This window comes from Salmo salar, chromosome ssa14 (assembly GCF_905237065.1).
Source record: "Salmo salar chromosome ssa14, Ssal_v3.1, whole genome shotgun sequence".
Classification (NCBI taxonomy): domain Eukaryota; kingdom Metazoa; phylum Chordata; class Actinopteri; order Salmoniformes; family Salmonidae; genus Salmo; species Salmo salar.
In genome coordinates, this window is record NC_059455.1 from 39,534,786 (window position 1) to 39,562,197 (window position 27,412).

General features: G+C 45.5%; 1 protein-coding gene across 1 annotated transcript in view; it reads left to right on the forward strand.

The window, feature by feature from the left end:
• The first annotated feature begins 1,712 nt into the window (after nt 1-1,712).
• The window catches only part of LOC106569686 (neurocan core protein), a 127,811-nt gene continuing 102,111 nt past the window's right edge, over nt 1,713-27,412 (forward strand). The window contains exons 1-2 of the mRNA XM_014141247.2: nt 1,713-2,060; nt 10,011-10,056. The gene's annotated coding sequence lies outside the window, so the exon portion shown is untranslated. The remainder of the gene's footprint in view (nt 2,061-10,010; nt 10,057-27,412) is intronic.

Here is a 27,412-nt window from a genome sequence, read left to right on the forward strand (position 1 = left end):
TGGAGCAGTTTTGCCTTGAAGAATGGGCAAATATCCCAGTGGCTAGATGTGCCAAGCTTACTTGAGTAAAAGTAAAGATACCTCAATAGAAAATGACTCAAGTAAAAGTGAAAGTCACCCAGTGAAATACTACGTGAGTAAAAGTTAAAAAGTATTTGGTTTTAAATATACTTAAGTATCAAAAGTAAATGTAATTGCTAAAATATACTTAACTATCAAAAGTAAAAGTATAGTAAAAGTATAAATAATTTCACATTCCTTATATTATAACCTGATAGCACCATTTTCTTTTTTTTTCTTTTTATTTACAGATAGCCAGGGGCACACTCAAATGAAGCATTTGTGTTTCGTGAGTCCGCCAGATCAGAGGCAGTATGGATGACCAGGGATGTTCTCTTCATAAGTGCGTGAATGGACCATTTTCCTGTGCTGCTAAGCATTCAAAATGTAACGAATACTTTTGGGTGTCAGGGAAAATGTATGGATTAAAAAATACATTATTTTCTTTAGGAATGTAGTGAAGTAAAAGTTGTCAAATATAAATAGTAAAGTACAGATACCCCAAAAACCGACTTAAGAAAAAATACTTTAAAGTACTACTTAAGTACACCACTGTCAGTGTGTGTGTGTGTGTGTGTGTGTGTGTGTGTGTGTGTGTGTGTGTGTGTGTGTGTGTGTGTGTGTGTGTGTGTGTGTGTGTGTGTGTGTGTGTGTGTGTGTGAGTGAGTGAGTGCATGTAAGTATGTAGTGTGCCTGTAAATGCTATGATGCAGAACCTTTGTCATATTCATCGATACAGAGGGACCTTGAAAGAGAAGCCATTATTATGATCCGAGCATACGCCACTGGCAAATATCTGATTGAACAGTATGTTCCCTTGAGTTCAAAGTCATGGAATCGGCCTCATCTGCTATGTGACTATCCTAATTGGTGTCTTTGAAGTTGCACAGCCAAACAACTACCTCCATTAAGACATGACTTGACACACAACCCACAGTAATATATTTTATATTATCTGGCAGTGGGCCTAATATCAACACAAAGAGACATTTTCTTCCTCTTATAATGAGGATGGATGCAGCTTCGTTGCTATTGTCCCTGCACTGCAGTGCTGAAATGTGAGCTGCTGCCATGCTGAGTTAGCCAAATGATACATCTCAGACAACCATGTTCTATAAGGCATTATCGTGGCTACCATAGCACTGTGGTATTGACAAGGGATGGCTCTCAGTAAGGTCACCTGTGTGATTTCACAGCCACTAATAACATTGTTTTTATTACACTATATAACACAATGACTTATAATATCCTTCCACTTATCAATAAGATAGGAACATGTTTTTCGTGTTTTATTAACTGAATATGAGAAAATTTATGGATTTTAGTGTAATAAACAATAGTTTACAGACTATTGCATAATACATGAATTACTGCAGGTGCATTTACTTTCCTGTAGGCCTTTTGTAAGGGGTTGAGGAAAACTGGAGTAAAAATGCATGAAACCCCCCCTGGGAGATTTCCAGCCTAGTTATGAGCTCATGACATGAGAATTCTAATTTAATTCAGAGACAAGGGATCAACCTTTGAGGTTTATGTATGGAATCGGATTATAGTCATGTAAAATACCCCCTTTCACCAATCCGTTCCTCCAATCCTCGCCCCCCCCCTTTTTTCTTCAGTTGAATGGGGGGCGCTTGAACCGTCTGTGTCAGTGCTCGCCTCTTTGTTCAAACCGATTCAGCTCCTCACCCTCAGCGTCGCCACCTGCGTACGGGGAGTGAGCACCGGCACCGAGTGTCTATCCAGATTTAGATTTAGATAGCTCTAAATTGGGCATGTGGCAGATGCTGCATATTAATCGTGAAGCAGACTAGTGGCTTATTTTTTGAAGGTGTGAAGCGTAGCTTGGGACGTTGAATAATTTTTGTTCACTTACGGGTTCTTTTTTGCTGTTTCACCCATTCGACCGATCGTTGACAGACGACACGATTGGAGCACCTTCACAAAAGCGCTGCGTTCCGATCATACATTCCTGCGGATTTTTTTTTTACTACCTTCAGGTAAGATTGAACATATTTTCACTGGCTGCAAATTGTCAACTTTTTAAATTTGTTTGAGATAAAGGATTTGTGGATATTGAACCCTGTATGAACAATATTGGGTAATGCCTGCATGCAGACCGGGGTATCAGCGGCGTCTGGCCACAGGGAATGGAATTAATGCATTGCTTATCTTACTCTGTTGAAAAGGCATTTGGTACTGTACAAACCTTTGTTGGCCAACCAACCATGCCAAGATTTCAGCCCAATTATAAGTACTTTCAGGTGCTTTACCATGAAAATTACATAGCCAGGTCCTGCTTTCCAGGCACTGTATAATACAGGACTTTAACGTGACTTTTGTATGGACATGTTATGCGTTCTGTAGCTATTATTTCGTACCTTCCTGACATGTTATTTTCTTCTGACATGTTATTTTCTTCTGACATGTTATTTTCTTCTGACATGTATCCAACTTTGCATGAAAGATGCAGTCATCTATAAGCTCATGGATGATGACCTCAGTGCCTACCTCTAACTGTGTCTCTGAAAAGACTCGCACGTTGCACACATTGAGCTTTACAGTAGCTTATTTTTGGGATCTTTTTGATGATTTAGATCCAAGCTTATATTTAGGACCCATGTATAAACATTAGACCACTGAATGACCTGTTTTAGTGTATCCCCAACACAGCTTCTTCAGATACACTGGTTTGTATGTAAAATCACAGAGAAGAAGAAATACTTTCTAAATAATGGGCCATTAATGGGCCAGAGGTCCTCTGGGCTTGTCTCAGAGTTGCCCTCATACAGGAGGCTAGGAGAAAAATAGGCTTCCTCAGTAGGGGCCTGATGGGAGACACAAAACTCTAATACTGCGGGCTATCAGTAATCTGTAAGAAGCGTATAAAGTTATGGCACTGGCTTAAATGTTCTGTGGCATTTAAAGAGCATCCTCAATATATAATGGTCCTCAAGTTAATGTTGTGTGTGTGCAAGAAAAAAGAATGAGTGACTGAGACAGAGAGAGGGGGAGAGAGACAGAGGGAGAGAGGCAGAGAGAGAGGGAGATCAGAGGGAGAGATTAGAGAGTGATAGAGGGAAACAAAAGAGAGAGAGAAATAGAAAGAGGGGTGGTTCCACAGACAGCTGATGGAACATAGATCAGAGATCAGAACACCTGCATACCTATCATTATTTATAATGGTCCCGCCCACTCTAACCTCTCGGGCCAATCAGAGGTGTGGCCAATGTTAGTAACCCCAATACCCTGGCATGACATCAGAGATACATGAAATAAGAGAGATAAATGACAGAAGGTTAGCACTTCCTCTGTCAACACTCCCCTAGACAATGATAGAATAGGTTCTTGTGGCATACAGTATATTTGTCTATTTCAAATGTGCTTCATGCAATGTGCTCATTGGAAACATGAGAGGCAAGGAAACAGGGTCAGCATATTTGCAACATCAGAATGATGGAAACTGGGGAAAAGTACAGACATTCCTGTTTGGTGGTCTGGTCACTAATAATATAGTCTTTCTCCACATATACCAGCTGTAAATTACACAGGTGCTAAATACTCTAAAAGTCTAAGTCACACATTAGAGCTTGTTAAACAAACACATTGAAATGTACCAATCACTCTGAGGGAGCGCAACTGTTTCAGTCACCTTGACAAATAAGATCTATTGTGTGAGATTATCAGTGGCCTAACAGCTCAAAGCCTTGTCTTGGTCTATTCATTGTTTTTGCATATAAAATAGTCACCCTATTTTGGTAGGCCTTGTGAAGAAGGGAGTCTACCACCGGCAGTGTATGTCCTATAAAACTGTGGTTAGCAGGGTGAGGTTAACAAGTCTAGCTTTAACAACACAGAGTCTGGGCTGATGTCATTGTGAAACCACACAGAGAGATAGAGGGAGGTAAAGGGGGGGAGAGGAGAGATAGATGGAGAGAGAGGAGAGATGGGAGATGGGAGGGAGGGAGGGAGGTAGGTGGGGGTGGATCGGGAGGGAGGGGGTAAAGAGGAGAGATAGATGGAGAGAGAGGAGAGAGGAGAGATGGGAGGGAGGGAGGTAGAGAGGAGAGATAGGCAGGCAAAGAGATGAAATAATGAAATAAGGAGGAGAAAGAGAGGAACACAAGAGAAGAAAGGGAGGGATAGAGACAGAGAGAGAGAGACAGAGAGAGACAGAGAGAGAAAGAGAGAGAAACAGAGACAAAGCAAGAGAGAGTTAGAAAGACAGAGAGAGACGCAGAGAGAGAGGCAGAGAGAGAGAGAGTTAGAGAGACAGAAACAGGAATAGACACAGACAGAGAGAGAGAAAGACAGAGAGAGAGAGAAAGACAGAGAGAGACAGAAAGACAGAAAGACAGAGAGAGAAAGACAGAGAGAGAGACAGGGACAGAGAGACAGAGAAAGAGACAGTGAGACAGAGAGAGAAACAGGCACAGAGACACAGAGAGACAGGGACAGGGACAGAGACAGAGAGAGAGAGAGAGAGAGAGAGAGAGAGAGAGAGAGAGAGAGAGAGAGAGAGACTGACAGGGACTGCGAGAGAGAGACCGAGAGAGACAGAGAGAGAGTCAGAGAGAGACAGAGACAGAGAGAATGAGGATTTCACCAACCAGACTGAAACTTCTCCAGTGGCCCCCATGCATTTTTTATTCTGTCTGGGTGCGTGCGTGAGAGTTCACTCCCGGGATTCCTGGCTCATTGCCAGAGGCATCACAGACCTCGCTCACAGCCCATCAGATCAGAGAGAGGCTGTGCACTCCCACCGGGAGGAGTGGATGGGAGGAGCCGACCCGCTGAAGGAGAAACAGAGAAGACTGGTAGGCTAGCCTGATCTACGGGCAGGATGGTTAACCACGGCAGGGCCAGACGTCTTTACTGTAACCTGTGCCAGTGTTTCCCAAATGGTGTTGTAGCTAGCTCTTCCTGGGTGATTTACAAGGTTGGGGCAAGAAATATATTTTATAGCTCAAAGCAATAAAACAATTCTGGTAACCAATTACCTTAGATGCTGGACGGCAAGTGGTTATAGGAGGCCTAGGCCAGATGCTGACATAACCTATACCAGTGTTTGTACAGCCAGCTCCCTCTATGCCACAGCAAATTACAGGTTTGTGATTAGAAATATGGTGCATTTTTCTCAAACGGAAATTCCCTAAGAAAAGTAATTCCCAATAACAATTCCCAAAACTATACATGGATCATATCCCAGAACCACTGATCTGTGTAGGGAAATGTGGTGCAGATGTATAGCATGTTAGAAATAGCCTAAAGAATAAGCACAGCCGGGATAGAGAGGTTTGTCTGAATTGGTAACATGTTGGTTTTAGTTGTCCATATGTGCAGATAAGATCAGTTTCAGCACACCACAGACACTAATATACACTCAGTGGCCGGTTTACTAGGTACACCACCCTGTTCACGAAAATGGTTCGCACCTACAGACATCCAGGTCATTTATTAGTCTTTGCTTGTTAAAGCTCCGCCTTATCTCAGCACACTGGTCACCATAACAACACCCACCCGTAGCACGCGCTCCAGCAGGTATATCTCACTGGTCACCCCCAAAGCCAACACCTCCTTTGGCCGCCTTTCCTTCCAGTTCTCTGCTGCCAATGACTGGAACGAATTGCAAAAATCGCTTAAGTTGGAGACTCATATCTCCCTCACTAACTTTAAGCACCAGCTGTCAGAGCAGCTCACAGATCACTGCACCTGTACATAGCCCATCTGTAAACAGCCCATCTATCTAACTTCTACATCCCCATATTGTTTTTATGAACTTTTTTGCTCTTTTACACACCAGTATTTCTACTTGCACAATCATCATCTTCACATCTATCACTCCAGTGTTAATTTGCAAAATTTTATTTACTTCGCTACTATGGCCTATTTATTGCCTTACCTCCTTACACCATTTGCACACACTGTATATAGACTTTTTCTATTGTGTTATTGACTGTATGTTTGTTTATTCCATGTGTAACTCTGTGTTGTTGTTTGTGTTGCACTGCTTTGCTTTATCTTGGCCAGGTCGCAGTTGTAAATGAGAACTTGTTCTCAACTAGCCTACCTGGTTAAATAAAGGTGAAATAAAATAAATAAATAACAACATTTAGTCATTTAGTGGCTGTGGCTTGCTATATAAAGCAGACAGACAGACATCGAGGCATTCAGTTACTGTTTGATTGAACTTTAGAATGGACAAAACAAGTGACCTAAGTGACTTTGAGCGCAGTATAATCGTTGGTGCCAGGCAAGCCGGTATCCTGGGCTTTTCACGCACGACAGTGTCTAGGGTTTACTGAGAATGGAGCGACAAACAAAAAACATCCAGTCAGTGGAAGTCCTGTGGGTGAAAACAGCTCATTGATGAGAGAGGTCAAAGGAGAATGGCAAGAATCATACAAGTTAACAGGTGGGCCACCAACAGCAAAATCACGGCGCAGTACGTCAGTGGTGTGCAGAATGGCATCTCGCAACGCACAGCTCATTGGCCCTTGTCATGGACGGGCTATTGTGGCAGACGACCACACCGGGTTCCCATCCTATCAGCTAAAAACAAGAAGAAGCGGCTCCACTGGGAACGCCATCACCAACACTGAAAAATATTGTCTGGTCCGACGAACCCTGGTTCCTGTTGTGTCATGCTGATGGCAGAGTCAGGATTTGGAGTAAGCAACATGAGTCCATGGCCCCATCCTGCCTGGTGTCAACGGTACAGGCTGGTGGTGTAATGGTGTGGAGTCCATGGCCCCATCCTGCCTGGTGTCAACGGTACAGGCTGGTGGTGTAATGGTGTGGAGTCCATGGCCCCATCCTGCCTGGTGTCTACGGTACAGGCTGGTGGTGTAATGGTGTGGAGTCCATGGACCCATCCGGCCTGGTGCCAACGGTACAGGCTGGTGGTGTAATGGTGTGGAGTCCATGGCCCCATCCTGCCTGGTGTCAACGGTACAGGCTGGTGGTGTAATGGTGTGGAGTCCATGGTCCCATCCTGCCTGGTGCCAACGGTACAGGCTGGTGGTGTAATGGTGTGGAGTCCATGGCCCCATCCTGCCTGGTGTCAACGGTACAGGCTGGTGGTGTAATGGTGTGGAGTCCATGGCCCCATCCTGCCTGGTGTCTACGGTACAGGCTGGTGGTGTAATGGTGTGGAGTCCATGGTTCCATCCTGCCTGGTGTCAACGGTACAGGCTGGTGGTGTAATGGTGTGGAGTCCATGGCCCCATCCTGCCTGGTGTCTACGGTACAGGCTGGTGGTGTAATGGTGTGGAGTCCATGGTCCCATCCTGCCTGGTGCCAACGGTACAGGCTGGAGGTGTAATGGTGTGGAGTCCATGGTCCCATCCTGCCTGGTGCCAACGGTACAGGCTGGTGGTGTAATGGTGTGGAGTCCATGGACCCATCCTGCCTGGTGTCTACGGTACAGGCTGGTGGTGTAATGGTGTTGGGAATGTTTTCCTGGCACACGTTAGGTCCCTTGATACCAATTGGTACTAGATGGGTGTACCTAATAAACTGTCCTCGGAGTGAATGTCAGGCCTGGAGAGGAAAACTAAATACCTGGAATGATACACAATCTAGTAGACTACAGTTTCTCTTTTCAGTTGCCATTTTCAATGTTTTTCAGTAGCCAGAAGGTTGAGATTTATGATCTGGACAGCTGGATTTTATCTTCAGACATGAGGTCTGGTACAATGATCTGTGTGGTATCAAACTGTTTCGATACAAACTTCTCAGGTGGTTGCTACACATTAGTGGTAAATGGGAATTCCAGTATACAATATAAAGTGATTTCAGTTTGAGAAGTGTTCATTATTACGGTCAGCAGTATACAGAAGTATAATGTCTCCCTTTGCTTGAGGGTCTGCATTATTTTGTTATGCTTACTAGCATTTAGCAAATGCAATAATATTGGGGACTAGCTGTCCCTTGCTGGAATTGAACCCACAACCTTTGGCTCACTAAAAACTGTACCAAAAGCCCAGAGGATTGGTTTCGTAGAGCTGTACTGCGCCAACTTAATCATCTGGTCATTTTTACACAAACAACAGGAGAACAGGCACTCTTTGTCTTCTCTGGCTTATTGGGGAGCTTTTCACAACTGGACAGGTCCATTGTGACTGAGCAACAGATTCAAGTAAACCTACCACAGAAAAGTATTATGCAGTATCTTTGATTAGCATGTAGGTATTATGTCTTACACTGAAAACTGGAGTCATATACCAGTGAGGGCTTTAACTGCTATTTACCTTTTAGATTGGATTTGGTGCATATTTTGGTTGGATTTGGCTTTGCTACTGTTTTTTTAAATGTATTTTTAAGAAGAAAAGTATGTGGCTCTTATTGTGTGAACCGATTATGTTCTATACAGCAAGATTGAATCAGACTGAAAGTTGAGGTTTTGAGTGAAATATTTATTTTCTCTGTGTATGGACGACATGACTTGAATTTCAACCATTTCAAGCTGATAAAAGAACAGCAGAGAGGGAGAGATATTTTCCACCTCAGATTCTCTTTCTCCATCTCTCTCGCTCTCTCTCTTCCTCTCCCCTGTTGTGAAGTCTCCAATGGCGAGAAGCCCAGAGGGGGGTTGGACGGAGTGAGCAATCAATCAAGTTTTCTTTTTGCACCCTGGCAGGGAGGGACTAACACTTCCCTTCAAACCAATCAGCATACAGGTCTGGATGAGACCATAGCACCACAGCTAAAAGGCTCTCACATAAAGAGAATGGCCTCTCTCTTTGTCTCTGGCCAGAGTAGAGCCTCCTTTCTCTGCTATTGACATGTGGCAGATGCTGAAGGTAATGCTGTCATGTTGGCTATCCCTGTTTGAGCTGGTCGGGAACAGGCTATTTGATGTGATTGGTTGGAGCTTCTCAGCTTGTTGGTTCGATTCCTGCACGAGACACATCAACTGTACATATAAGTGAACTGTCAGTGGCTTTGGATAAAACGTGTCTGCTAAATGACAATATTATGATGTTATCTGTTGATCCTTGTGTTCTTCAGTTTAGCCGACAGTAGCTGGGAGCCAGGAGACTCCATATAAACAAAGTGCTGTGTCCCCAGTGTCTAGTGACGTCATAGTGTCCAATGATGATCCCATTTTGTAACCGTCGTTATTTCGTATGGGGATGAAAAAGTGATAGATTCAACTCTGATGCACATTCAATAAAAACGTTTGATTACCGACACTCCAGTGCTCGGACGAAGGCTCTATCTGCAATAACTCATTCTGTATGAACCTATTTTATATTCCGTGGACTGAGCAACTCCTGTGCGGGTCATTAAACATGTAAACTCCTGGATGAAGTGGCAGCCATGGAAATGGAAGTAGCTTATCTCCAGGGCACCAGCACCTCTTAACTTGATTATATTATTATTTTTCTTTATGATGTCACTTCATAGCCATGTCTAAAATGGCACCCTATTCCCTAAGTTACTACAAAAGTAATGCACTATACTGTATAGGGAAGAGAGCGCCATTTCAGATTCACCCCAGTTCTCCTAGTGGGTGGAGTGAAGTCAAAGCCACTGCCCATGCACCTGATCCCCTACACCTGATTTTACATACCACATTGGCCCCTCACCTCTAACCTCTCACCTAAAACCACTGAACTTTAACCCCTGACCCCGGCCAGACATGCAGTACAGCTGGAGTAACGGCTTTCTGCAGGTGTGTTAACAGTCCCTAGCTACATCTGACCCTGCTACATGTTATCAGGGACCTCTTCACCTCCTTCTTTTCCTGTGGACTGAAGTGAAATTGGTCTGTCTGTCCTCTATATCCTGTTGGAGTGTAATAGGCTATGAGAGGGGGATGGTCATTCGCTAGCAGCGTTAGCTACATATTAAATGAAACATTACATGTCAATTTTTTATTAATTATGAATTATTAATTATTTTACTTAAATGTAAATGTAAATGTAATTTTTCCTGTGTTTCAGGGACCCTTGCTGATTCGTCAGGACGCCGTCAGACTCCTCTCTAAAGGTAAGACAGAGGGACAATTTTGTCATGGCTTGTAGCCTATTTAATTCAATGTAAGTATATGTATCTTAATGTTGGGCATGAGAATGTAATATTAATAGATGTATTATTAGGTATTGTATATCTGCTGTTTTTCACATGTACAGTGGCAAGAAAAAGTATGTGAACCCTTAGAATTACCTGGATTTCTGCATAAATTGGTCATAAAATGTGATCTAATTGTCATCTAAGTCACAACAATAGACAAACACAGTCTGCTTAAACTAATAACACACAAACAATTATATGTTTTCATGTCTTTATTGAACACCGTGTAAACATTCAGAGTGGAGGGTGCAAAAAGTATGTGAACCCTTGGATTTAATAACTGCTTGACCATCCTATGGCAGCAATAACCTCAAACCAAATGTTTTCTGTAGTTGCGGGTCAGACCTGCACAATAGTCAGGAGGAATTTTGGACCACCTTTACAAAACTGTTTCAGTTCAGCAATATTCTTGGGATGTCTGGTGTGAACCACTCTCTTGAGGTCATGCCACAGCATCTCCATCGGGTTGAGGTCAGGACTCTGACTGGGCCACTCCAGAAGGCGTATTTTCTTCTGTTGAAGCCATTTTGTTGTTGATTTACTTCTGTCTAATGGGTTGTTGTCCTGTTGCATCACCTAACTTCTGTTGAGCTTCAATTCACAGACAGATAGCCTTACATTCTCCTGCAAAATGTCTTGATAAACTTGGGAATTCATTTTTCCGTCGATGATAGCAAGCTGTCCAGGCCCTAAGGCAGCAAAGCAGCCCCAAACCATGATGCTCACTCCACCATACTTTACAGTTGGGATGAGGTTTTGATGATGGTGTGCTGTGCCTTTTTTTTCTCCACACATAGTTTTGTGTGTTCCTTTCAAACAACTCAACTTTAGTTGAATCTGTCCATAGAATATTATGCCAGTAGTGCTGTGGAACATCCAGGTGCTCTTTGGTGAACTTTATATGTGCAGCAATGTTTTTTTTGGACAGCAGTGGCTTCTTCCGTGGTGTCCTCCCATGAACACCATTCTTGTTTAGTGTTTTCCGTATCGCAGATTCTTCAACAGAGATGTTAGCATGTTCCAGAGATTTCTGTAAGTCTTTAGCTGACACTCTAGGATTCTTCTTAACCTCTTTGAGCATTCTGCACTGTGCTCTTGCAGTCATCTTTGTAGGATGGCCACTCCTAGGGAGAGTAGCAACAGTGCTGAACTTTCTCCATTTATAGACAATTTGTCTTACCGTGGACTGATGAAAGTCAAGGCTTTTAGGAGATACTTTTGTAACCCTTTCAAGCTTTATGCAAGTCAACAATTCTTAATCTTAGGTCTTCTGAGATCTCTTTTGTTTGAGGCATGGTTCACATCAGGCAACGCTTCTTTTGAATAGCAAACTTACATTTTGTGAGTGTTTTTTATAGGGCAGGGCAGCTCTAACCAACATCTCCAATCTCATCTCATTGATTGGACTCCAGGTTAGCTGACTCCTGACTCCAATTAGCTTTTTAGACCTCCTCAAGTCTGGTTCATCCTTGGGAGCAATTTCCAAATGCCTGAAGGTACCACGTTCATCTGTACAAACAATAGTACGCAAGTATAAACACCATGGAACCACGCAGCCATCATACCGCTCAGGAAGGAGACCCGTTCTGTCTCCTAGAGATGAACGTACTTTGGTGCGAAAAGTGCAAATCAATTCCAGAACAACAGCAAAGGACTTTGTGAAGATGCTGGAGGAAACAGGCACAAAAGTATCTATATCCACAGTAAAACGAGTCCTATATCGACATAACCTGAAAGGACGCTCAGCAAGGAGTGTCTGATGAAACAAAAATAGAACTGTTTGGCCATAATGACCATCGTTATGTTTGGAGGAAAAAGGGGGAGGCTTGCAAGCCGAAGAACACCATCCAAATCAAATCAAATTTTATTTGTCACATATACATGGTTAGCAGATGTTAATGCGAGTGTAGCGAATTGCTTGTGCTTCTAGTTCCGACAATGCAGTAATATCCAATGAGTAATCTAACCTAACAATTTCACAACAATTACCTTATACACACAAGTGTAAAGGAATGAATAAGAATATGTACATTAAAAAAATATATGAATGAGTGATGGTATAGAACGGCATAGGCAAGATGCAGTGGATGGTATAGAGTACAGTATATACATATGAGATGAGTAATGTAGGATATGTAAACATATAAAAGTGGCTTTGTTTAAAGTGGCTAGTGATACATTACATCAAGATGGCAAGATGCAGTAGATGGTATAGAGTACAGTATATACATATGAGATGAGTAATGTAGGGTGTGTAAACATTATATAAAGTGCCATTGTTTAAAATGGCTAGTGATACATTTATTACATCAATTTTTCCATTATTAAAGTGGCTGGAGTTGAGTCAGTATGTTGGCAGCAGCCACTCAATGTTAGTGATGGCTGTTTAACAGTCTGATGGCCTTGAGATAGAAGCTGTTTTTCAGTCTCTCGGTCCCTGCTTTGATGCAGCTGTACTGATCTCGCCTTCTGGATGATAGCGGGGTGAACAGGCAGTGGCTCGGGTGGTTGTTGTCCTTGATGATCTTTTTGGCCTTCCTGTGACATCGGGTGGTGTAGGTGTCCTGGAGTGCAGGGAGTTTGCGCCCGGTGATGCGTTGTGCAGACCTCACTACCCTCTGGAGAGCCTTACGGTTATGGGCAGAGCAGTTGCCGTACCAGGCGGTGATACAGCCCGACAGGATGCTCTCGATTGTACATCTGTAAAAGTCTGTGAGTGTTTTTGGTGACAAGCCGAATTTCTTCAGCCTCCTGAGGTTGAAGAGGCGCTGCTGCGCCTTCTTCACCACGCTGTCTGTGTGGTTGGACCATTTCAGTTTGTCTGTGATGTGTACGCCAAGGAACTTAAAACTTTCTACCCTCTCCACTACTGTGCTGTCGATGTGGATAGGGGGGTGCTCCCTCTGCTGTTTCCTGAAGTCCACGATCATCTCCTTTGTTTTGTTGACGTTGAGTGTGAGGTTATTTTCCTGACACCACACTCCGAGGGCCCTCACCTCCTCCCTGTAGGCCGTCTCGTCGTTGTTGGTAATCAGGCCTACCACTGTAGTATCGTCTGCAAACTTGATGATTGAGTTGGAGGCGTGCATGGCCACGCAGTCGTGGGTGAACAGGGAGTACAGGAGAGGGCTGAGAACGCACCCTTGTGGGGCCCCAGTGTTGAGGATCAGCGGGGTGGAGATGTTGTTACCTACCCTCACCACCTGGGGGCGGCCCGTCAGGAAGTCCAGGACCCAGTTGCACAGGGCGGGGTCGAGACCCAGGGTCTCGAGCTTGATGACGAGTTTGGAGGTTATTATGGTGTTAAATGCTGAGCTGTGAAACACGGGGGTGGCAGCATCATGTTGTGGGGGTGCTTTGCTGCAGGAGGGACTGGTGCGCGTCACAAAATAGATGGCATCATGAGGGAGGGAAATGTGGATATATTGAAGCAACATTTCAAGACATCAGTCAGGAAGTTAAAGCTTGGTGTCAAATGGGTCTACCAAATGGGTCTACCAATGACCCCAAGCATACTTCCAAAGTTGTGGCAAAATGGCTTAAGGACAACAAAGTCAAGGTATTGGAGTGGCCATCACAAAGCCCTGACCTCAATCCCATAGAAAATGTGTGGGCAGAACTGAAAAAGCGTGTGTGAGCAAGGAGGCCTACAAACCTGACTCAGTTACACCAGCTCTGTTAGGAGGAATGGGCCAAAATTCACCCAACTTATTGTGGGACGCTTGTGGAAGGCTACCAGAAATGTTTGACCCAAGTTAAACAATTTAGGCACTGCCACCAAATACTAAATTAGTGTATGTAAACTTCTGACCCACTGGGAATGTGATGAAAGAAATAGAAGCTGAAATAAATCATTCTCTCTACTATTATTCTGACATTTCACATTCTTAAAATAAAGTGGTGATCCTAACTGAGCTAAGACGGAATTTTTACTAGGATTAAACGTCAGGAATTGTGTGAAACTGAGTTTAAATTTAGTTGGCTAAGGTGTATCTAAACTTCCGACATCAACTGTACACTATATATATATAAAAATATATATATATATAGTACCAGTCAAAAGTTTGGACACACCTATTCATTCAAGGGTTTTTCTTTATTTTGACTATTTTCTACATTGTAGAGTAATAGTGAATACATCAAAACTATGAAATAACACAGATGGAATCACGTAGTAACCAAAAAAGTGTTTAACAAATGTAAATATATTTTATATTTGAGATTCTTCAAAGTAGCCACCCTTTGCCTTGATGACAGCTTTGCACACTCTTGGCATTCTCTCAACCAGCTTCACCTGTAATTCTTTTCCAACAGTCTTGAAGGAGTTCCCACATATGCTGAGCACTTGTTGACTGCTTTTCCTTCACATTGCGGTACAAGTCATCCCAAACCATCTCAATTGGGTTGAGGTCAGGTGATTGTGGAGGTCAGGTCATCTGATGAAATTCCACAAATTCACTTTTAACAAGGCACACATGTTAATTGAAATGCATTCCAGGTGACTACCTCATGAAGCTGGTTGAGAGAATGCCAAGAGTGTGCAAAGCTGTCATCAAGGCAAAGGGTGGCTACTTTGAAGAATCTCAAATATAAAATGTATTTAGATTTGTTAAACACTTTTTAACACTGTTTTGGTTACTGCATGATTCCATATGTGCTATTTCATAGTTATGATGTCTTCACTATTATTCTACAATGTAGAAAATAGTACAAATATTGAAAAACCTTGGAATGAGTAGGTGTGTCCAAACTTTTGACTGGTACTGTACCTATATGCAATATATAGATTTAAAAATATATATATTTTGTCACGTCCTGACCAGTAATAGGGGTTATTTGTTATTGTAGTTTGGTCAGGACGTGGCAGGGGGTATTTGTTTTATGTGGTTCGGGGTGGTTGTGTGTTTAGTGGTGTGTTTGATTTATTTTTCCGGGGTTTTGGGCACTGTTCTATGTTAATGTATTTCTATGTTTAGTCTAGTTATTTGTATTTCTATGTTTGGTTTATTGGGGGTTGAACCCTCAAATGGAGGCAGGTGTTTTCTCGTTGCCTCTGATTGAGGGTTCTATAAATAGGTATGTGTTTGTTTTAATATTTGTGGGAGATTGTGCTGTGTATAGCTCTGTGCCTTACCGGCCTGTTATTTGTCGTTGTGTTTTTTTTGGTGTACGTATTTATTTTTGGTTTACCTTCTTTGTCCGTTGAAATAAAAGAAGATGAGTGCACATTTCCCCGCTGCGTCTTGGTCCGCTTTACCCTACGACAACCGAGACATATTTCCCCTCATTATTTTCCCCTAACCCTACCACCCATCCCCTATTTGGAGTAAGCTAATGGACAATAACATTTAGGCTTCTACTTCCAGCTTATACATACTATATACATTTTACAGAAAGTAGGTTTTGTACTAGTTATCTTTTGTTTGTTTTTATTCCCATCCTTCAGCTACCCTCAACCCCTCCCTGGTATCTCTGAAGACCATCCCGTTTTGATTTCTGTTTTTCAACTGTGCTGTTTCACAAAAGTTCTGAACTTACTGTATATACATTTTACAGACACAGTATATTTTATATTAGTTATCTTGTTATTTTTAGTACCACCCTTCAGCTCCTCTAATTATTATAAACTTACTTACACACACACACACACACACACACACACACACACACACACACACACACACACACACACACACACACACACACACACACACACACACACACAGACTTACTATATTTGTGGGGGCTTTTTGGGGACCAACAATTGATTACCATTCAAAATCCTATTTTCCCTAACCCCTAACCCTAAACCTAACCATAACACGGAACCCAAACTGTCTGTGCGCGTGCGCCATCGTGCGCCATCGTGCATACATTTATTTTGTCCCCCTACACCAAACGCGATCACGACACGCAGGTTAAAATATCAAAACAAACTCTGAACCAATGACATTAATTTGGGGACAGGTCGAAAAGCATTAAACATTTATGGCAATTTAGCTAGTTCGCTTGCACTTGCTAGCTAATTTGTCCTAATGAGCTAGCTTGCTGTTGCTAGCTAATTTGTCCTGGGATATAAACATTAAGTTATTATTTTACCTGAAATGCACAAGGTCCTCTACTCCGACAATTAATCCACACATAAAACGGCCAACCGAATTGTTTCTAGTCATCTCTCCTCCTTCCAGGCTTTTTCATCTTTGAACTTATATGGTGATTGGCATCTAAACTTTCATAGTATTACCACGACTTCCAGCAACACAGTTCGTCTTTCAATCACCCACGTGGGTATAACCAATGAGGAGATGGCACGTGGGTACCTGCTTCTATAAACCAATGAGGAGATGTGAGGGGCAGGACTTGCAGCGTGATCTGCGTCAGAAATAGGAATGACTTCTATGTTAGCGCTTGGCAACGCAGACGCTCGTTGACGCACCCGAGCAGTGTGGGTGCAATAATTGAATAACATACAGTGTAGTCAGGGTAAACCCCCAACCCTAACCTTAACTCCAAAACATAGCCCTAACTACTAACACTAAACACTAACCCCTAACCCTAATTCTAACCCTAATTCTTACCTTAACCCTAAACCTTAAGCTCTAAGCCTAAAATTTCCTTTTTTACAATTGAGGACCAGCAAAATGTCCTTACTTCTCTGAATTTTAGTTGGTTTAGTATTCTTGTGAGGACTTCAAGGGCCTCATTTACCAATCATGCATTGGCACAAATCTATGCGTAAACCATGTGTGGGCTCATTTCCACACAAAGTGTATCAATATGAACGTTTGCTTGAGAGTGTGCGTGGATTTACGCACAGCCTATACCATGCGTATGCACAGGGCCAAGTGGTGGAATAAAGAGTAGCCTAGTGACTGGGGGAAATATACTGTATGTTGAATATGTGTGAAATTGGGAGAGTAAAAATAACACATTTCAGTGTATTTCCATTGTGAATTCGTACAAAATACTGATTCTTGACAGGCTACTGTATGTCCTATAATGTATTAGTTACCATAATAATTCATTTAAAGTACAGTAATTAGTTAAATTAGAGACAGTAGTGAAAGTGAAACCATTGTTAAAATACTATAAAAAACGTAGATAATGGGAAATCTAATGAGAGATGGCTGATCTTGCTCTGTTGGAAAATTTGGCACAAGCTGCATTTTTAGAGACAGGTGGGACTTTTTTTCTGAAAGTACTGATTAAATCCTCAGATATCATTCCCCACACCAATCTTATAGGATATTTGCGATGATTTAACATTTTAAGACCTACTTTAGAAAGGCAAACACGTACCATTTCGGTGCACATCCAATTGCTATCCACCCTCAGGTTTTTGGCAACAGGCACTTTTTAGTTGGAGCCGATCGGCATCTCACAGCCCTCGATGAGAGGATGTGTTGGATGCAATTATCAGCAATATGAAGTTACATTCAATTTCAATACACCATCGCACAACAGGTTCAATTCAATAGGAGTTTCTTTAGCATCAATGAGTTCCCAAATCCGAACGGAGCAACAGACGATACCCAGATCGCTATAAAAGAACCATCCCAAAACGAGTTCAACTACGTGAACAGAAAAGGCTTCCAGTCTATGTGCAAGGGATAGGTTATGTGATGAGCAAAAGATGCTGCTGAATGTGGTGGCCAGGTGGAACGCACGACTAGGTCATTCTGCAGAACAGCAATGTTGGCCTATAACACCTTGGGGAGTGTTGCCTACTAATTTGAAGTATATTTGCCATTGCAACTTGAATTCTCTCAATGGTCTTCTCTTTGAAGCTATGTTCATATTTTTACTGTAAAGCCACAACTGAGCTAGTCAAATAAAAGCTTTTCAGTCTCATGAACGTTTTTTTCTAAGACTTTTTGTTGTTGCGACTTTGTATGTTTTAGGGTATGTCGTTGTATATTCCCCACAGGCTTTTAAGGGGTGGTTTTTACCATATATGGTTAATTAGGGGCGTTTCGAAATGCAAAAAGCCAAGGTCGTGCACGAGGACTGAAAACAGTTATTATTTATGGTATATCTCCTAACGGTGTGCGTATGATGATCGACAAATCTTAGCCTTTCATTACAACTTCATCTCATCTCGTAAGCTTGGTGATAAGAGGATGTTACAGTATAAGTTAGACAGTCCCACTACGACTACAGTCTGGAGGGACAGAGAGTGGGTTATGGTTGGTAGGGTGACAACAGTCTGGAGGGATAGAGAGTGGGTTATGGTTGGTAGGGTGACAACAGTCTGGAGGGATAGAGAGTGGGTTATGGTTGGTAGGCTGACAACAGTCTGGAGGGACAGAGAGTGGGTTATGGTTGGTAGGGTGACAACAGTCTGGAGGGACAGAGAGTGGGTTATGGTTGGTAGGGTGACAACAGTCTGGAGGGATAGAGAGTGGGTTATGGTTGGTAGACTGACAACAGTCTGGAGGGACAGAGAGTGGGTTATGGTTGGTAGACTGACAACAGTCTGGAGGGACAGAGAGTGGGTTATGGTTGGTAGGGTGACAACAGTCTGGAGGGATAGAGAGTGGGTTATGGTTGGTAGGGTGACAACAGTCTGGAGGGACAGAGAGTGGGTTATGGTTGGTAGGGTGACAACAGTCTGGGGGGGACAGAGAGTGGGTTATGGTTGGTAGGGTGACAACAGTCTGGAGGGACAGAGAGTGGGTTATGGTTGGTAGACTGACAACAGTCTGGAGGGATAGAGAGTGGGTTATGGTTGGTAGGGTAACAACAGTCTGGAGGGACAGAGAGTGGGTTATGGTTGGTAGGGTGACAACAGTCTGGAGGGACAGAGAGTGGGTTATGGTTGGTAGGGTGACAACAGTCTGGAGGGATAGAGAGAGGGTTATGGTTGGTAGGGTGATAACAGTCTGGAGGGACAGAGAGTGGGTTATGGTTGGTAGGGTGACAACAGTCTGGAGGGACAGAGAGTGGGTTATGGTTGGTAGGGTGACAACAGTCTGGAGGGATAGAGAGTGGGTTATGGTTGGTAGGGTGATAACAGTCTGGAGGGACAGAGAGTGGGTTATGGTTGGTAGGGTGACAACAGTCTGGAGGGATAGAGAGTGGGTTATGGTTGGTAGACTGACAACAGTCTGGAGGGACAGAGAGTGGGTTATGGTTGGTAGACTGACAACAGTCTGGAGGGATAGAGAGTGGGTTATGGTTGGTAGACTGACAACAGTCTGGAGGGATAGAGAGTGGGTTATGGTTGGTAGGGTGACAACAGTCTGGAGGGACAGAGAGTGGGTTATGGTTGGTAGGGTGACAACAGTCTGGAGGGACAGAGAGTGGGTTATGGTTGGTAGACTGACAACAGTCTGGAGGGATAGAGAGTGGGTAATGGTTGGTAGACTGACAACAGTCTGGAGGGACAGAGAGTGGGTTATGGTTGGTAGACTGACAACAGTCTGGAGGGACAGAGAGTGGGTTATGGTTGGTAGACTGACAACAGTCTGGAGGGATAGAGAGTGGGTAATGGTTGGTAGACTGACAACAGTCTGGAGGGACAGAGAGTGGGTTATGGTTGGTAGACTGACAACAGTCTGGAGGGACAGAGAGTGGGTTATGGTTGGTAGGGTGACAACAGTCTGGAGGGACAGAGAGTGGGTTATGGTTGGTAGGGTGACAACAGTCTGGAGGGATAGAGAGTGGGTTATGGTTGGTAGGGTGACAACAGTCTGGAGGGACAGAGAGTGGGTTATGGTTGGTAGACTGACAACAGTCTGGAGGGATAGAGAGTGGGTTATGGTTGGTAGGGTGACAACAGTCTGGAGGGACAGAGAGTGGGTTATGGTTGGTAGGGAGACAACAGTCTGGAGGGATAGAGAGTGGGTTATGGTTGGTAGGGTGACAACAGTCTGGAGGGATAGAGAGTGGGTTATGGTTGGTAGGGTGACAACAGTCTGGAGGGATAGAGAGTGGGTTATGGTTGGTAGGGAGACAACAGTCTGGAGGGATAGAGAGTGGGTTATGGTTGGTAGACTGACAACAGTCTGGAGGGACAGAGAGTGGGTTATGGTTGGTAGACTGACAACAGTCTGGAGGGACAGAGAGTGGGTTATGGTTGGTAGGGTGACAACAGTCTGGAGGGACAGAGAGTGGGTTATGGTTGGTAGGGTGACAACAGTCTGGAGGGATAGAGAGTGGGTAATGGTTGGTAGACTGACAACAGTCTGGAGGGATAGAGAGTGGGTTATGGTTGGTAGACTGACAACAGTCTGGAGGGATAGAGAGTGGGTTATGGTTGGTAGACTGACAACAGTCTGGAGGGACAGAGAGTGGGTTATGGTTGGTAGACTGACAACAGTCTGGAGGGATAGAGAGTGGGTTATGGTTGGTAGACTGACAACAGTCTGGAGGGACAGAGAGTGGGTTATGGTTGGTAGACTGACAACAGTCTGGAGGGACAGAGAGTGGGTTATGGTTGGTAGGGTGATAACAGTCTGGGGGGACAGAGAGTGGGTTATGGTTGGTAGGGTGATAACAGTCTGGGGGGACAGAGAGTGGGTTATGGTTGGTAGGGTAACAACAGTCTGGAGGGATAGAGAGTGGGTTATGGTTGGTAGACTGACAACAGTCTGGAGGGATAGAGAGTGGGTTATGGTTGGTAGACTGACAACAGTCTGGAGGGACAGAGAGTGGGTTATGGTTGGTAGGGTGACAACAGTCTGGAGGGACAGAGAGTGGGTTATGGTTGGTAGGGTGACAACAGTCTGGAGGGATAGAGAGTGTGTTATGGTTGGTAGACTGACAACAGTCTGGAGGGACAGAGAGTGGGTTATGGTTGGTAGACTGACAACAGTCTGGAGGGACAGAGAGTGGGTTATGGTTGGTAGACTGACAACAGTCTGGAGGGATAGAGAGTGGGTTATGGTTGGTAGGGTGACAACAGTCTGGAGGGACAGAGAGTGGGTTATGGTTGGTAGACTGACAACAGTCTGGAGGGACAGAGAGTGGGTTATGGTTGGTAGGGTGACAACAGTCTGGAGGGATAGAGAGTGGGTTATGGTTGGTAGACTGACAACAGTCTGGAGGGACAGAGAGTGGGTTATGGTTGGTAGACTGACAACAGTCTGGAGGGACAGAGAGTGGGTTATGGTTGGTAGGGTGACAACAGTCTGGAGGGATAGAGAGTGGGGTATGGTTGGTAGGGTGACAACAGTCTGGAGGGACAGAGAGTGGGTTATGGTTGGTAGGGTGACAACAGTCTGGAGGGATAGAGAGTGGGTTATGGTTGGTAGACTGACAACAGTCTGGAGGGATAGAGAGTGGGTTATGGTTGGTAGGGTGACAACAGTCTGGAGGGACAGAGAGTGGGTTATGGTTGGTAGACTGACAACAGTCTGGAGGGATAGAGAGTGGGTTATGGTTGGTAGGGTGACAACAGTCTGGAGGGACAGAGAGTGGGTTATGGTTGGTAGGGTGACAACAGTCTGGAGGGACAGAGAGTGGGTTATGGTTGGTAGGGTGACAACAGTCTGGAGGGATAGAGAGTGGGTTATGGTTGGTAGGGTGACAACAGTCTGGGGGGACAGAGAGTGGGTTATGGTTGGTAGACTGACAACAGTCTGGAGGGACAGAGAGTGGGTTATGGTTGGTAGGGAGACAACAGTCTGGAGGGACAGAGAGTGGGTTATGGTTGGTAGGGTGACAACAGTCTGGAGGGACAGAGAGTGGGTTATGGTTGGTAGACTGACAACAGTCTGGAGGGACAGAGAGTGGGTTATGGTTGGTAGACTGACAACAGTCTGGAGGGACAGAGAGTGGGTTATGGTTGGTAGACTGACAACAGTCTGGAGGGACAGAGAGTGGGTTATGGTTGGTAGGGTGACAACAGTCTGGAGGGACAGAGAGTGGGTTATGGTTGGTAGACTGACAACAGTCTGGAGGGACAGAGAGTGGGTTATGGTTGGTAGACTGACAACAGTCTGGAGGGACAGAGAGTGGGTTATGGTTGGTAGGGTGACAACAGTCTGGAGGGACAGAGAGTGGGTTATGGTTGGTAGACTGACAACAGTCTGGAGGGACAGAGAGTGGGTTATGGTTGGTAGGGTGACAACAGTCTGGAGGGACAGAGAGTGGGTTATGGTTGGTAGGGTGACAACAGTCTGGGGGGACAGAGAGTGGGTTATGGTTGGTAGACTGACAACAGTCTGGAGGGATAGAGAGTGGGTTATGGTTGGTAGACTGACAACAGTCTGGAGGGATAGAGAGTGGGTTATGGTTGGTAGGGTGACAACAGTCTGGAGGGATAGAGAGTGGGTTATGGTTGGTAGGGTGACAACAGTCTGGAGGGACAGAGAGTGGGTAATGGTTGGTAGACTGACAACAGTCTGGAGGGACAGAGAGTGGGTTATGGTTGGTAGACTGACAACAGTCTGGGGGGACAGAGAGTGGGTTATGGTTGGTAGGGTGACAACAGTCTGGAGGGACAGAGAGTGGGTAATGGTTGGTAGACTGACAACAGTCTGGAGGGATAGAGAGTGGGTTATGGTTGGTAGGGTGACAACAGTCTGGAGGGACAGAGAGTGGGTTATGGTTGGTAGACTGACAACAGTCTGGGGGGACAGAGAGTGGGTTATGGTTGGTAGGGTGACAACAGTCTGGAGGGACAGAGAGTGGGTTATGGTTGGTAGACTGACAACAGTCTGGAGGGACAGAGAGTGGGTTATGGTTGGTAGACTGACAACAGTCTGGAGGGATAGAGAGTGGGTTATGGTTGGTAGACTGACAACAGTCTGGAGGGACAGAGAGTGGGTTATGGTTGGTAGACTGACAACAGTCTGGAGGGACAGAGAGTGGGTTATGGTTGGTAGACTGACAACAGTCTGGAGGGACAGAGAGTGGGTTATGGTTGGTAGACTGACAACAGTCTGGAGGGACAGAGAGTGGGTTATGGTTGGTAGACTGACAACAGTCTGGAGGGATAGAGAGTGGGTTATGGTTGGTAGGCTGACAACAGTCTGGAGGGACAGAGAGTGGGTTATGGTTGGTAGGGTGACAACAGTCTGGAGGGACAGAGAGTGGGTTATGGTTGGTAGACTGACAACAGTCTGGAGGGATAGAGAGTGGGTTATGGTTGGTAGACTGACAACAGTCTGGGGGGACAGAGAGTGGGTTATGGTTGGTAGGGTGACAACAGTCTGGAGGGACAGAGAGTGGGTTATGGTTGGTAGACTGACAACAGTCTGGAGGGATAGAGAGTGGGTTATGGTTGGTAGACTGACAACAGTCTGGAGGGATAGAGAGTGGGTTATGGTTGGTAGGGTGACAACAGTCTGGAGGGATAGAGAGTGGGTTATGGTTGGTAGACTGACAACAGTCTGGAGGGACAGAGAGTGGGTTATGGTTGGTAGGGTGACAACAGTCTGGAGGGATAGAGAGTGGGTTATGGTTGGTAGACTGACAACAGTCTGGAGGGATAGAGAGTGGGTTATGGTTGGTAGACTGACAACAGTCTGGAGGGACAGAGAGTGGGTTATGGTTGGTAGGGTGACAACAGTCTGGAGGGATAGAGAGTGGGTTATGGTTGGTAGACTGACAACAGTCTGGAGGGATAGAGAGTGGGTAATGGTTGGTAGGGAGACAACAGTCTGGAGGGATAGAGAGTGGGTTATGGTTGGTAGGGTGACAACAGTCTGGAGGGACAGAGAGTGGGTAATGGTTGGTAGGGGAGACAACAGTCTGGAGGGACAGAGAGTGGGTTATGGTTGGTAGGGTGATAACAGTCTGGAGGGACAGAGAGTGGGTTATGGTTGGTAGGGTGATAACAGTCTGGAGGGACAGAGAGTGGGCTATGGTTGGTAGGGTGACAACAGTCTGGAGGGACAGAGAGTGGGTTATGGTTGGTAGGGTGACAACAGTCTGGGGGGACAGAGAGAGGGTTATGGTTGGTAGGGTGACAACAGTCTGGAGGGACAGAGAGTGGGTTATGGTTGGTAGGGTGACAACAGTCTGGAGGGATAGAGAGTGGGTTATGGTTGGTAGGGAGACAACAGTCTGGAGGGATAGAGAGTGGGTTATGGTTGGTAGGGTGACAACAGTCTGGAGGGATAGAGAGAGGGTTATGGTTGGTAGACTGACAACAGTCTGGAGGGACAGAGAGTGGGTTATGGTTGGTAGGGTGACAACAGTCTGGAGGGATAGAGAGTGGGTTATGGTTGGTAGACTGACAACAGTCTGGAGGGACAGAGAGTGGGTTATGGTTGGTAGACTGACAACAGTCTGGGGGGGACAGAGAGTGGGTTATGGTTGGTAGACTGACAACAGTCTGGGGGGGACAGAGAGTGGGTTATGGTTGGTAGACTGACAACAGTCTGGAGGGACAGAGAGTGGGTTATGGTTGGTAGACTGACAACAGTCTGGAGGGACAGAGAGTGGGTTATGGTTGGTAGACTGACAACAGTCTGGAGGGACAGAGAGTGGGTTATGGTTGGTAGGGTGACAACAGTCTGGAGGGACAGAGAGTGGGTAATGGTTGGTAGACTGACAACAGTCTGGAGGGACAGAGAGTGGGTTATGGTTGGTAGGGTGACAACAGTCTGGAGGGATAGAGAGTGGGTTATGGTTGGTAGACTGACAACAGTCTGGAGGGACAGAGAGTGGGTTATGGTTGGTAGACTGACAACAGTCTGGAGGGACAGAGAGTGGGTTATGGTTGGTAGGGTGACAACAGTCTGGAGGGACAGAGAGTGGGTTATGGTTGGTAGGGTTACAACAGTCTGGAGGGACAGAGAGTGGGTTATGGTTGGTAGGGTGACAACAGTCTGGAGGGACAGAGAGTGGGTTATGGTTGGTAGACTGACAACAGTCTGGAGGGACAGAGAGTGGGTTATGGTTGGTAGGGTGACAACAGTCTGGAGGGACAGAGAGTGGGTTATGGTTGGTAGACTGACAACAGTCTGGAGGGACAGAGAGTGGGTTATGGTTGGTAGACTGACAACAGTCTGGAGGGACAGAGAGTGGGTTATGGTTGGTAGACTGACAACAGTCTGGAGGGACAGAGAGTGGGTTATGGTTGGTAGGGTGACAACAGTCTGGAGGGACAGAGAGTGGGTTATGGTTGGTAGACTGACAACAGTCTGGAGGGACAGAGAGTGGGTTATGGTTGGTAGACTGACAACAGTCTGGAGGGACAGAGAGTGGGTTATGGTTGGTAGACTGACAACAGTCTGGAGGGACAGAGAGTGGGTTATGGTTGGTAGACTGACAACAGTCTGGAGGGATAGAGAGTGGGTTATGGTTGGTAGACTGACAACAGTCTGGAGGGATAGAGAGTGGGTTATGGTTGGTAGGGTGACAACAGTCTGGAGGGATAGAGAGTGGGTTATGGTTGGTAGGGTGACAACAGTCTGGAGGGATAGAGAGTGGGTAATGGTTGGTAGGGTAACAACAGTCTGGAGGGACAGAGAGTGGGTTATGGTTGGTAGACTGACAACAGTCTGGAGGGATAGAGAGTGGGTTATGGTTGGTAGACTGACAACAGTCTGGGGGGACAGAGAGTGGGTTATGGTTGGTAGGGTGACAACAGTCTGGAGGGACAGAGAGTGGGTTATGGTTGGTAGACTGACAACAGTCTGGAGGGATAGAGAGAGGGTTATGGTTGGTAGACTGACAACAGTCTGGAGGGACAGAGAGTGGGTTATGGTTGGTAGGGTGACAACAGTCTGGAGGGATAGAGAGAGGGTTATGGTTGGTAGACTGACAACAGTCTGGAGGGACAGAGAGTGGGTTATGGTTGGTAGGGTGACAACAGTCTGGAGGGATAGAGAGTGGGTTATGGTTGGTAGACTGACAACAGTCTGGAGGGATAGAGAGAGGGTTATGGTTGGTAGACTGACAACAGTCTGGAGGGACAGAGAGTGGGTTATGGTTGGTAGGGTGACAACAGTCTGGAGGGATAGAGAGTGGGTTATGGTTGGTAGACTGACAACAGTCTGGAGGGATAGAGAGTGGGTAATGGTTGGTAGGGAGACAACAGTCTGGAGGGATAGAGAGTGGGTTATGGTTGGTAGGGTGACAACAGTCTGGAGGGATAGAGAGTGGGTAATGGTTGGTAGGGAGACAACAGTCTGGAGGGACAGAGAGTGGGTTATGGTTGGTAGGGTGATAACAGTCTGGAGGGACAGAGAGTGGGTTATGGTTGGTAGGGTGACAACAGTCTGGAGGGACAGAGAGTGGGTTATGGTTGGTAGGGTGACAACAGTCTGGAGGGACAGAGAGTGGGTTATGGTTGGTAGGGTGACAACAGTCTGGGGGGACAGAGAGAGGGTTATGGTTGGTAGGGTGACAACAGTCTGGAGGGACAGAGAGTGGGTTATGGTTGGTAGGGTGACAACAGTCTGGAGGGATAGAGAGTGGGTTATGGTTGGTAGGGAGACAACAGTCTGGAGGGATAGAGAGTGGGTTATGGTTGGTAGGGTGACAACAGTCTGGAGGGATAGAGAGAGGGTTATGGTTGGTAGGGTGACAACAGTCTGGAGGGATAGAGAGTGGGTTATGGTTGGTAGGGTGACAACAGTCTGGAGGGATAGAGAGTGGGTTATGGTTGGTAGGGTGACAACAGTCTGGAGGGATAGAGAGTGGGTTATGGTTGGTAGGGTGACAACAGTCTGGAGGGACAGAGAGTGGGTTATGGTTGGTAGGGTGACAACAGTCTGGGGGGACAGAGAGTGGGTTATGGTTGGTAGGGTGACAACAGTCTGGAGGGATAGAGAGTGGGTTATGGTTGGTAGACTGACAACAGTCTGGAGGGACAGAGAGTGGGTTATGGTTGGTAGACTGACAACAGTCTGGAGGGACAGAGAGTGGGTTATGGTTGGTAGACTGACAACAGTCTGGAGGGACAGAGAGTGGGTTATGGTTGGTAGGGTGACAACAGTCTGGGGGGACAGAGAGTGGGTTATGGTTGGTAGGGTGACAACAGTCTGGAGGGACAGAGAGTGGGTTATGGTTGGTAGACTGACAACAGTCTGGAGGGATAGAGAGAGGGTTATGGTTGGTAGACTGACAACAGTCTGGAGGGACAGAGAGTGGGTTATGGTTGGTAGGGTGACAACAGTCTGGAGGGATAGAGAGTGGGTTATGGTTGGTAGACTGACAACAGTCTGGAGGGATAGAGAGTGGGTTATGGTTGGTAGGGTGACAACAGTCTGGAGGGACAGAGAGTGGGGTATGGTTGGTAGGGTGATAACAGTCTGGAGGGATAGAGAGTGGGTTATGGTTGGTAGGGTGATAACAGTCTGGAGGGATAGAGAGT